General features: G+C 44.5%; 1 protein-coding gene across 1 annotated transcript in view; it reads right to left on the bottom strand.

Moving 5' to 3' along the window:
• The window catches only part of LOC139460973 (talin-1-like), a 161,210-nt gene that overhangs the window by 120,822 nt on the left and 26,680 nt on the right, over window positions 1-13,708 (bottom strand). The window contains exon 2 of the mRNA XM_071242435.1: window positions 5,451-5,504. The gene's annotated coding sequence lies outside the window, so the exon portion shown is untranslated. The remainder of the gene's footprint in view (window positions 1-5,450; window positions 5,505-13,708) is intronic.

The following is a 13,708-nucleotide window of genomic DNA, read 5'->3' as shown; positions in this document are numbered from 1 at the left end:
GAACACTGAGACTCTGTATCTTAGAAAACGCAGACACACTCTGTATCTTAGTAAACACTGAGACTCTGTATCTTAGTAACACAGACACACTCTGTATCTTAGTGAACACTGAGACTCTGTATCTTAGTAACACGGACACACTCTGTATCTTAGTGAACACTGAGACTCTGTATCTTAGAAAACGCAGACACACTCTGTATCTTAGTGAACACTGAGACTCTGTATCTTAGAAAACGCAGACACACTCTGTATCTTAGTGAACACTGAGACTCTGTATCTTAGAAAACGCAGACACACTCTGTATCTTAGTGAACACTGAGACTCTGTATCTTAGAAAACGCAGACACACTCTGTATCTTAGTAAACACTGAGACTCTGTATCTTAGTAACACAGACACACTCTGTATCTTAGTGAACACTGAGACTCTGTATCTTAGTAACACGGACACACTCTGTATCTTAGTGAACACTGAGACTCTGTATCTTAGAAAACACAGACACACTCTGTATCTTAGTGAACACTGAGACTCTGTATCTTAGAAAACACAGACACACTCTGTATCTTAGTGAACACTGAGACTCTGTATCTTAGAAAACACAGACACGCTCTGTATCTTAGTACAAACACGGTCACAGAACTTATTTTCAAACATCACTGGGTCAGAAATACACACCTGACTCAAGCTCTGAACCCATGCTGCCTGCTCTCAACATTTGCCAAGGGCTACAATCCACCGACAACATTCCCTTCGACTCAGACCTGTATACAGGCTGAAATTCCTGTAATCCACCTTTTACTTTCTTGAACACACTGACACAAACATCTGATCTGGGGCAATGTGTGTTCTAATGACACACAAATACCTATCAGCATTTCCCAGATACAACCACATAGAAGAACAAGTGAGTGAATGTTATTTAGTGCAACAGGCGGCAGTATTCAAGCAATGGCTGCTTGTAAATAATTGAGCAAGGGTAGATAACTTTGCAAGGAACATTAAGTAATCGGACATCTTCTGGTTTTGTCAGCTTTCATTAGGACATCCTGCTATATCGTTATCAAATGTTAAAAATATCTTCAGGGCATTCTGGATGATAGTGAACATCCTTTAAAATGACCTGATCTGACACGGGATGAATGACCACAGAATCCCAGCAACAACTGTGACCTTGAACTCCTCGTCACGACCACAGCTCAGAGTAGCTGACCACAGGAGAACACTACACACCAATCACAACCAGCAACTGTCACACATGCTTCAGTGATGTACATCCACTCCGCCATACAGCATCAGCCCTCCATCACAACAGACAACCACAGCTCAGTGTAGCTGACCACAGGAGAACACTACACACCAATCACAACCAGCAACTGTCACACATGCTTCAGTGATGTACATCCACTCCGCCATACAGCATCAGCCCTCCATCACAACAGACAACCACAGCTCAGTGTAGCTGACCACAGGAGAACACTACACACCAATCACAACCAGCAACTGTCACACATGCTTCAGTGATGTACATCCACTCCGCCATACAGCATCAGCCCTCCATCACAACAGACAACCACAGCTCAGTGTAGCTGACCACAGGAGAACACTACACACCAATCACAACCAGCAACTGTCACACATGCTTCAGTGATGTACATCCACTCCGCCATACAGCATCAGCCCTCCATCACAACAGACGGCCAACAACCTCAGTGTAGCTGACCACAGGAGAACACTACACACCAATCACAACCAGCAACTGTCACACACATACTTCAGTGATGTACATCCACTCCTCCTGCAGCATCAGCCCTCCATCACAACAGACGGCCAACAACCTCAGTGTAGCTGACCACAGGAGAACACTACACACCAATCACAACCAGCAACTGTCACACACATACTTCAGTGATGTACATCCACTCCTCCTGCAGCATCAGCCCTCCATCACAACAGACGGCCAACAACCTCAGTGTAGCTGACCACAGGAGAACACTACACACCGATCACAACCAGCAACTGTCACACATGTTTCAGTGATGTACATCCACTCCGCCATACAGCATCAGCCCTCCATCACAACAGACGGCCAACAACCTCAGTGTAGCTGACCACAGGAGAACACTACACACCAATCACAACCAGCAACTGTCACACACATACTTCAGTGATGTACATCCACTCCTCCTGCAGCATCAGCCCTCCATCACAACAGACGGCCAACAACCTCAGTGTAGCTGACCACAGGAGAACACTACACACCGATCACAACCAGCAACTGTCACACATGTTTCAGTGATGTACATCCACTCCGCCATACAGCATCAGCCCTCCATCACAACAGACGGCCAACAACCTCGTGTACCTGAGTTATCCCACTGAATGTCCAGATATACAAATAAACACACAGCTTAGTTCTTACCACACAGAACACTAACCTGTGACCGAGTTACATCCAAACTCCACACAAACTAGAAGTCCACACACTCTAGAAGTAGAAGTCCACACACTCTAGAAGTAGAAGTCCACACACTCTAGAAGTCCACACAAACGGTAAGCAGCATGTTCCCCGCCGTGAGGGGAGATTCCTGCCAGTGATGTAGAAGACAGGAACTACGTACTGCAGCCATGATTCACCTGCTCCCCCTCACCCGGCTATTATAAGACCCTGCACCTAGAACTGCCTCGTCCTCCTTCTGTTCATCACCAAACACTCACACAGTGTTGGCAGTGTTGTTACAACATATTGGCTTCATATATATAGCAATCTGGGCCAAAAACTTTCTGCTACTTGACCGAAAAAATGTTTGGGCATAACACTATTAACAGGAGTTCTTAGAGCTAAAGTCATAGTGGCAGGGTTAGAAACTAACAGTTTTTGTCTACTAGTCCTTATAATGATAACAAATAGTTAAACCCTTAAAAAGGGCCAATTTCTACTAGTTCTTAGGATATTATTATAATTGGGCAGTTTGGCAAGGACTATAGGACCAGTGCCAGTTTCTAACACTGAGTGGACTGTTACAATAGCTGTCAATTGTTTCAGCTATGGAAATGTGTCTTAGACTGCATCTTGAAAATGCAGACACTTGAGTACTACAGCTCTACTGTCAAGTACTACAGCTCTGCTGTCAAGTACTACAGCTCTGGAGGTGAACACTGTCAAGTACTACAGCTCTGGAGGTGAACACTGTCAAGTACTACAGCTCTGGAGGGTGAACACTGTCAAGTACTACAGTTCTGAGTGAGAACACTGTCAAGTACTACAGCTCTGAGTGAGAACACTGTCATGTATTACAGCTCTGAGTGAGAACACTGTCAAGTACTACAGTTCTGAGTGAGAACACTGTCAAGTACTACAGCTCTGAGTGAGAACACTGTCAAGTACTACAGCTCTGAGTGAGAACACTGTCATGTATTACAGCTCGGAGTGAGAACACTGTCAAGTACTACAGCCCTGAGTGAGAACACTGTCAAGTACTACAGCTCTGAGTGAGAACACTGTCATGTATTACAGCTCTGAGTGAGAACACTGTCATGTATTACAGCTCTGAGTGAGAACACTGTCAAGTATTACAGCTCGGAGTGAGAACACTGTCATGTATTACAGCTCTGAGTGAGAACACTGTCATGTATTACAGCTCTGAGTGAGAATACTGTCAAGTACTACAGCTCTGAGTGAGAACACTGTCAAGTATTACAGCTATGAGTGAGAATACTGTCATGTATTACAGCTCTGAGTGAGAACACTGTCAAGTACTACAGCTCTGAGTGAGAACACTGTCATGTATTACAGCTCTGAGTGAGAACACTGTCATGTATTACAGCTCGGAGTGAGAACACTGTCATGTATTACAGCTCTGGAGGGGGAACACTGTCATGTATTACAGCTCTGAGTGAGAACACTGTCATGTATTACAGCTCTGGAGGGGGAACACTGTCATGTATTACAGCTCTGGAGGGGAACACTGTCAAGTACTACAGCTCTGGAGAGGGAACACTGTCAAATACTACAACTCTGGAGGGGGAATAATGTCAAGTACTACAGCTCTGGAGTGAGAACACTGTCAAGTATTACAGCTCTGGAGAGGGAACACTGTCAAATACTACAACTCTGGAGGGGGAATAATGTCAAGTACTACAGCTCTGGAGTGAGAACACTGGCAAGTACTACAGCTCTGAGTGAGAACACTGTCATGTACTACAGCTCTGGAGGGGGAATAATGTCAAGTACTACAGCTCTGGAGGGGAACACTGTCAAGTATTACAGCTCTGGAGAGGGAACACTGTCAAATACTACAACTCTGGAGGGGGAATAATGTCAAGTACTACAGCTCTGGAGTGAGAACACTGTCAAGTACTACAGCTCTGAGTGAGAACACTGTCATGTACTACAGCTCTGGAGGGGGAATAATGTCAAGTACTACAGCTCTGAGTGAGAATACTGTCAAGTACTACAGCTCTGAGTGAGAATACTGTCATGTATTACAGCTCGGAGTGAGAACACTGTCAAGTATTACAGTTCTGAGTGAGAACACTGTCAAGTACTACAGCTCGGAGTGAGAACACTGTCAAGTACTACAGCTCTGAGTGAGAACACTGTCATGTATTACAGCTCGGAGTGAGAACACTGTCATGTATTACAGCTCTGAGTGAGAACACTGTCATGTACTACAGCTCTGGAGGGGAACACTGTTAAGTATTACAGCTATGAGTGAGAATACTGTCAAGTATTACAGCTCTGAGTGAGAACACTGTCAAGTACTACAGCTCGGAGTGAGAACACTGTCAAGTATTACAGCTCGGAGTGAGAACACTGTCATGTATTACAGCTCTGAGTGAGAACACTGTCAAGTATTACAGCTCGGAGTGAGAACACTGTCAAGTATTACAGCTCGGAGTGAGAACACTGTCATGTATTACAGCTCGGAGTGAGAACACTGTCAAGTATTACAGCTCGGAGTGAGAACACTGTCATGTATTACTGCTCGGAGTGAGAACACTGTCATGTATTACAGCTCTGAGTGAGAACACTGTCATGTATTACAGCTCTGAGTGAGAACACTGTCATGTATTACAGCTCTGGAGGGGGGGGGAACACTGTCATGTATTACAGCTCGGAGTGAGAACACTGTCATGTATTACAGCTCGGAGTGAGAACACTGTCATGTATTACAGCTCGGAGTGAGAACACTGTCATGTATTACAGGTCGGAGTGAGAACACTGTCATGTATTACAGCTCTGAGTGAGAACACTGTCATGTATTACAGCTCTGAGTGAGAACACTGTCAAGTACTACAGCTCAGAGTGAGAACACTGTCAAGTACTACAGCTCTGAGTGAGAACACTGTCATGTATTACAGCTCTGAGTGAGAACACTGTCATGTATTACAGCTCTGAGTGAGAACACTGTCCTGCATGTAAGGTGGAGTGCATTAAGTGGTTGTACTCACAGTGTGGTCTCAATGTCCCATGTGTGTTGTAGTAGTCCACGGGCAGCTTGATGCCTGCAACACACAGTCAACGTAAGTACATACAGCAGAAAACACTGCAACACACAGTCAACGTAAGTACATACAGCAGAAAACACTGCAACACACAGTCAACGTAAGTACATACAGCAGAAAACACTGCAACACACAGTCAACGTAAGTACATACAGCAGAAAACACTGCAACACACAGTCAACGTAAGTACATACAGCAGAAAACACTGCAACACACAGTCAACGTAAGTACATACAGCAGAAAACACTGCAACACACAGTCAACGTAAGTACATACAGCAGAAAACACTGCAACACACAGTCAACGTAAGTACATACAGCAGAAAACATTGATTTTAAAAAACTGTAATTGCACAGGACCATACAGAGGCATGGGTGATATAAGGCTACAGAACTAATAAAGGTCTACAGAGCTAGTATAAGTATGCAAAACTAATATAAGTATACAGAGCAAAAATAAGTCTACAGAGCTAGGACAAGGAAACAGTATCTCCATACCTATTTTCACTGGCAGGTAACAAGATTGCAGGCAATATTCATGGACACATAGCAGCAACCTAACAGCAAGTGTGCCAAGCTGAGCATTTGCTTGGACAATCAGGCGTACTAATCTAATAACATGACACGCCATCTTCTGGCACGCACATTATACCAGCAGGTGCCGGACTCCTGTACCAGCAGGTGCCGGACTCCTGTAACAGCAGCAGGTGCCGCACTCCTGTAACAGCAGCAGGTGCCGGACTCCTGTAACACCAGCAGGTGCCGGACTCCTGTAACACCAGCAGGTGCCGCACTCCTGTAACATCAGCAGATGCGGGACTCCTGTAACACCAGCAGGTGCGGGACTCCGGTAACACCAGCAGGTGCGGGACTCCTGTAACACCAGCAGGTGCCCCACACCTGTAACACCAGCAGGTGCCTGACACCTGTAACAACAGCAGGTGCTTGAATCCTGTAACACCAGCAGGTGCTTGAATCCTGTAACACCAGCAGGTGCCGGACTCCTGTAACACCAGCAGGTGCCGGACTCCTGTAACACCAGCAGGTGCCGCACTCCTGTAACATCAGCAGGTGCTGCACTCCTGTAATACCAGCAGGTGCCAGACTCCTGTAACACCAGCAGGTGCTTGAATCCTGTAACACCTGCAAGTGCCAGACTCCTGTAACACCAGCAGGTGCCGGACTCCTGTAACACCTGCAGGTGCCAGACTCCTGTAACACCTGCAAGTGCCAGACTTCTGTAACACCTGCAAGTGCTGGACACCTGTACCACCAGCAGGTGCCGGACTCCTGTAACACCAGCAGGTGCCGGACTCCTGTAACATCAGCAGGTGCCGGACTCCTGTAACACCAGCAGGTGCCGGACTCCTGTAACACCAGCAGTTGCTGGACTCCTGTAACACCAGCAGGTGCCAGACTCCTGTAACACCTGCAAGTGCCAGACTCCTGTAACACCTGCAAGTGCCGGACACCTGTAACACCAGCAGGTGCCGCACTCCTGTAACATCAGCAGGTGCCGGACTCCTGTAATACCAGCAGGTGCCAGACTCCTGTAACACCAGCAGGTGCCGGACTCCTGTAACACCAGCAGTTGCTGGACTCCTGTAACACCAGCAGGTGCCCCACACCTGTAACACCAGCAGGTGACACACACCTGTAATAGCAGCAGGTGCTGGACTCCTGCTGCGCAGGACCACGTTCCACAAAGGGACATTAGCTAGCCATCCCGATAGTTTGCTTAGTAGTGCAAAAATGTGTGACATTAATCACCCTAAGCCAATTATTTTGGATTGGCTTCCGTACAACTGTGCATGAAAACATTCAAACATTTTAATTAAAAAGGTCATTTTGTAAAGAGGGTCTCCAGATACTTTTTTCAAGCCATTGAGTATTTACTGCAACACATCTCAAAATCAGGAATACTCTATTAAATGTCAATACGGTAAATGGCAATGAATACTCTGTACCCAACAATATCTGCTGTATGTTATTTTAAGTCCTATCACTGGAAAAAAGTTGTTTAAGAAACTATCATGTTGATATGTGTACAAGCTGACATCTGGAATGGAGGTGCAGAATCATAGGAAACAGCGCAAACATGTACTGCACATGCTACACAGTATACAGCGTTGTTGACTGACAAGATGCGCTACTCAGCTGTATGATTTCCTTTAATATGAAGCAGAGCGAGGAAACCCATTTTATGCCATTAATAAATAACTTCTTTGATAGGCATTTAGAAGTTGGAGTATTAAGTAAGGATAAGAATTTATGGATGAACAATTTCTTTATTACAATTAAGAGCAACGTTTCGGTGTTTTGCTTGATAACTGTGTTTGAACCTACACCGAAACGTCGCTCTTAATTGTAATAAAGAAATTGTTCATCCATAAATTCTTATCCTTACTTAATAAATACCTGAAAGTACTAAAGCTCTTGGTATGTCTCCAAACAAGCTGAAAAATGTTGTATGTCTGATGGCAGATATTGTGAGGTACAGGGTAGTCATGGCTGTGTACTATATTGACATTTAAAAGACTATTCCCGATTTTGATTGGTTGCTTGCTTTGTTGTTTAATGCCGCACTCAGCAATATTCCAGCTATATGACGGCGGTCTGTAAATAATCAAGTCTGGACCAGACAATCCAGTGATTTACATCATGAGCATCGATCCACGCAATTTGGATCGATGACATGCATCAACCAAGTCAGCGAGTCTGACCACCCGATCCCGTTAGTCGCCTTTTACGACAAGCAGAGTCACCTTTTACGGCAAGCATGGGTTGCTGAAGACCTATTCTACCCCGGAATCTTCACGGGTCCCCCGATTTTGAGGTATTTGCAATTTAACATTCTCATTTGGAGCCAAACGGTCTGTACCCAATTCTGTACTGACTACTCCAGTGTACAGTGTACAGTGTACAGTGTCAGGTGTCCCCGTTGATCAGTTGCTACACACATAATCACTGCCATCTGTCCCATGCGTAATCTCAGTGATTAGCCTGGAAGTAGAGCTACCTGCTGGTGTGTATTAGACGAGGGGGGAGCTCCAGGGTGTATCAGGAACATGTCTTAATTATGCCAGCAGTGTAAACACAGATATAAATACCCCGCCGGATCAACTCTCTGGATCCTGCACAGATTCCTCCAGTGTGAGTAACTCAACAAATCACCCACAGTGGCACCGATAACAAGGAAATTATTTTCCATGAAATCAGAAATACTTATCGTTTTTGCTTCATGCTCATTGGCTCATGCATGGCAACTGTTTTATGCCATAGATGTCATATTAGTGCATTGTGTTCGGAGGTGATTTCATAACAAATATCCAAACTGCACTTGGCAAGAAGATAAGAAACAAGTCATGTCGTAACAGGCCTTAAATAGCCCTCCTGTCGCTCTTATAGTTATACACGCACAGCCAGAAACTGTCCAATCAAGAAACTTCTAAAACCATCAAACCTTCACGTTCAGGAGCACGGCAAGGGCAGATAACTCAAATTCCAGAACAAAACCACTATGGAGAGCTCCCTTACGCTGTTGACTGTTCACTCCGGCCATGACAGCATGAGATATTTTTTACTAGCAGTTCAATCATCAACTACTTCAGTGCAGCCACCGACAGTTTCACAAAAACATATTTACAGCAGGCTCTGCCACCACTAAAAATGTGATTAACAATTGCAACAAATAAGTCATCATCCTTTGTCACCCACAGGCCTACACCTACAGACCCACATCCACCCACACAGACCCATACCCACAGACCCACACCCATCCATCCTCCCACACAGACCCATATACACACAGTACCCATGAAGATCCGGGGTGGAATAGGCCTTCAGCAACCCATGCTTGCTGTAAAAGGCGACTGACAGGATCGGGTGGTCCAACACGATGCTAAGGATGTCAATCACTGGATTGTCTAGTCCATACACGATTATTTACAGACCGCCGTCATACAGCTGGAATATTTTCGAATGCAGCTTTAAACAACAAAGAAACAGAAGAAATAAACCCACACTCACACCTTCAAATCAATTATCTTTTGGAATCGTTTTAGCAATCATACCTCAATCATGGTGAGCCAATCTGGACGTTGAAAAATAAATTTGTTTTTTGTTCTACCACCTACATTGAATCTTCAGCCAAACATTTTGTAAACCAACCACTAAAAACATAAAAGAGCTTAATTCCAAACAGTGTTTGGTAGAGACCCGCCTGGGCTTAGCTACTGCACTCTCAGTGCAACTACACACTCCAAGAACGTCGGTCAGATAAATACGATTGTTCTCTAAGTTTCAAGAGTTATCGAACTTTTCCTCAATACGAGTCAACACAATATCTCGTATTTCCAGATCACTGTCAGTCATTTCCCTCCCCCCCCCCAGGTCACATCACCAGTCACTTCAGAGGGGAGGATAATTGCTTTTCATCTAATTTTGAAAAATATGGAAATTGTAAATTTCCATTTGTTTCCATGGTAACATGGTGACGATATGTCATGTTGGGAGTATCCCTCGACATTGCTCCTGGGGAAAAACAAATACATGTGTGTATAACAGACCTGATTCATGGCAGGGGGATAACTTGCTTCACACGCTGGCGATGTTAAACACCAACACACTGGCGATGTTAAACACCAACACGCTGGCGATGTTAAACACCAACATACTGGCGATGTTAAACACCAACACGCTGGCGATGTTGAACACCAACACGCTGGCGATGTTGAACACCAACACGCTGGCGATGTTGAACACCATGAACACTGAGCTATATATGAAGGACAGATATATTCAGATCTAGTTTTCTAGCAATCCCCCCAAAAACCAATTCTACAAATTCCAAAATGTGTCTTATTTATCTAAGTCAACTTGTCATTCTTGTTTCTTGCAAGTCAGGACGTTGTGGAGGAAGAATGACAACAACCTGTTATTACATACAGGTAAAAACAGCCAGACTGGACACATTGCTGTGATGTGGTGTGACTGCCAGTCAGGACGTTGTGGAGGAAGAATGATAACAACCTGTTATTACATACAGGGAATAACAGCCGGACTGGACACATTGCTGTGATGTGGTGTTACTGCAAGTCAGGACGTTGTGGAGGAAGAATGATAACAACCTGTTATTACATAAAGGGAATAACAGCCGGACTGGACACATTGCTGTGATGTGGTGTTACTGCCAGTCAGGACGTTGTGGAGGAAGAATGATAACAACCTGTTATTACATACAGGGAATAACAGCCAGACTGGACACATTGCTGTGATGTGGTGTTACTGCCAGTCAGGACGTTGTGGAGGAAGAATGATAACAACCTGTTATTACATACAGGAAATAACAGCCAGACTGGACACATTGCTGTGATGTGGTGTTACTGCCAGTCAGGACGTTGTGGAGGAAGAATGATAACAACCTGTTATTACATACAGGGAATAACAGCCAGACTGGACACATTGCTGTGATGTGGTGTTACTGCATTCCATGGTAAATATCACTGGTATCATCACCCAGGCTGTCTAGCAGGGTGCCCTGGCCCATGCATGATACAGCAGGCTACATGTCGAATCTCACACATTCGCAAGTTGATATGACAGACATTGTTAAGTGTGGTCACTGTTGTAGCTGTGTGTGTGTGTGTGCCGTGCCCATGTGTGCGAGCGTGGAATAAGAGTGCATGCCATACACTTAATATGTTAGGAGTCAGACTTTGGTCAAACCCACGAGCATGGGTTCTGCAGATTCTGACACAGCTAAGGGATGCAACTATGTACAGTGAATATGAGCCTTCAACTACTGGGCCAAAGCAGGGGTAGAATAGGTCTTCAGCAACCCAAGCTTGCTGTAAAAGGCGAATATGCTTGTCGTAATAGGCGACTAACGGGATCGGGTGGTCAGGCTCGCTCACTTGATTGATGCATGCCATCGTAACCCAATTGCGTGGATCGATGCTCATGATGTTAATCACTGGGTTGTCTGGTTCAGACTTGATTATTTAGAGACCGCCGTCATATAGCTGGAATATTGCTGAGAGAGGCATTAAGCAACAAACAAGCAAACACACTCTAAGTATAGGTGTGGGATACAGTGTGTGTGCTATAAATAGCAGCAGTGTTGCCAGCAGATGGGCAAACCTCTGACTGACATCTTCCTAGGGACGAAGCTTCCACGTACATGATAACATCAGTTACTGATACACGAGTCTCATATACATCATGGCTATTATTATTATGATAGTCCAGTCTCTGATACATCATGGCTATTATTAATAAGATAGTCCAGTCTCTGATACATCACGGCTATTATTATTATGATAGTCCAGTCTCTGATACATAATGGCTATTATTATCATGATAGTCCAGTCTCTGATACATCACGTCTTTTATTATTATGATAGTCCAGTCTCTGATACATCATTGCTATTATTATTAAGATAGTCGGGGCCTTAAGATCCCTTTGTGGAGTGGGGCCCGATCGACCTGTTCTGGTTCTGAGAAGCCAGGGTTTAACATGGCCACAGCTCCATAAGGTTGTGTTGTTTATGGAGTAATGCCTCACTCAATATTCCATCTGTATCACAGCTACCTCTAAATAACTCAGTCTGGACCAGACGAACCAGTGATATCATGCTACATAAACAGCGATAGAAGCTAACAGTTTTACCCACTAGTCCTCATAATGATAACATTTATCAAAACGCTTACTAAGACAAATTTCTACTCATCCTTAGGATACCTTAATTATTGGGCAAGTTGGCATGGACTTTAGGACTAGTGCCAATTTCTAACGCATAATAATCTCATCCAAGTGTCTTTTGATATCAAATATATCAACAAGAGGTGGTCAAATTTAAAACAAGTATTGATCGATTTGATATCAAAGACAGGATGAAATTTTATTGTTATTTATGATATAAGCTACTAGCTTCAGTGGTCGTTTATTTGGTATTTGATTGTGACATGATGGTAGCTGATGACGTCACAATGGTCTGCTAAAATGTCCCATGCCATCGGGTTCAAGTGAGTGAGTGAGTGAGTGAGTGAGTTGGGTTTAACGCCGCTTTTAACAGTATTCCAGTTATATCGCGGCCTGTAAGCTTAATGTGGGAGGAAAGCCCGAAGTGATGCAGGTCTCAGACGTTTACCACTTAGGTGAAACCCACGAGCAGGGGTATGGTGCTGACAAACCTAGAAACATAATCGGGGCGAACTGGGATTCGAACCCACAATCATAGGTTTCTGGCGTGTACAAGGGACGCAACTCTGCACAGCGAATTGCGGCGCCTTAGACGACTGGGCCACCCGTGCCCCCTGATATCAAAGACAGGATGAAATTTTATTGTTATTTATAATACAAGCTACTAGTACTAGCTTCAGTGGTCGTTTCTTTGATATTTGATTGTGACATGATGGTAGCTGATGATGTCAGAATGGTCTGCTAAAATGTCCCATGCCATCGGGTACCAAGATACACAATGTAACCAAGTTGCCTCTGACGACAAGTCAAACCCAGAATTCCCCTCCCCCCCTCCCCCCCACGAGGTTCAGCTCAGTAGTTTAGAGAGGACAGAGATGTGGAGAGTTCTCACAATGGTTTCCTCTGTATGGGACATGAAGTTTTCTGTTTATCATCAGCTATTATCCAAACTCACCCATCTGCCGTTTCATCAGCCCATTGCCAACAAATTACACACTGCAATACACAATCCCCGACACCTTGCTCTGTCACACACGCCTCAAACACACCTCAATCATCCTTCTACGGAACACTCATGAAATGTCCATTAGAATCTGACAGCTTCTCTTTACAATCAATAATCACCTCATCACAGATAGCAAAGTTTACACAGAGATAAGCCACTGCGTCAAGTGCCGATCCTGCCCAGCTCTACATTCCTACCACAGAAGCAGTTAATTCAGAACCTATCATCCCAATATCACTCAATTCAGAGCCTACCATGCCAATATCACTCAATTCAGAACCTACCATCACAATATCACTCAATTCAGAGCCTACCATCCCAATATCCCTCAATTCAGAACCTACCATCCCAATATCACTCAATTCAGAGCCTACCATCCAAATATCACTCAATTCAGAACCTACCATCCCAATATCCCTCAATTCAGAACCTACCATCCAAATATCACTCAATTCAGAACCTATCATCCCAATATCACTCAATTCAGAGCCTACCA

This window comes from Haliotis cracherodii, unplaced genomic scaffold, assembly GCF_022045235.1.
Source record: "Haliotis cracherodii isolate W230 unplaced genomic scaffold, xgHalCrac1.p SCAF_14, whole genome shotgun sequence".
In the NCBI taxonomy this organism is placed as follows: Eukaryota; Metazoa; Mollusca; class Gastropoda; order Lepetellida; family Haliotidae; genus Haliotis; species Haliotis cracherodii.
Note: the sequence above shows the minus strand (reverse complement) of the source record. Positions and strands in the feature narration are given on the sequence as shown.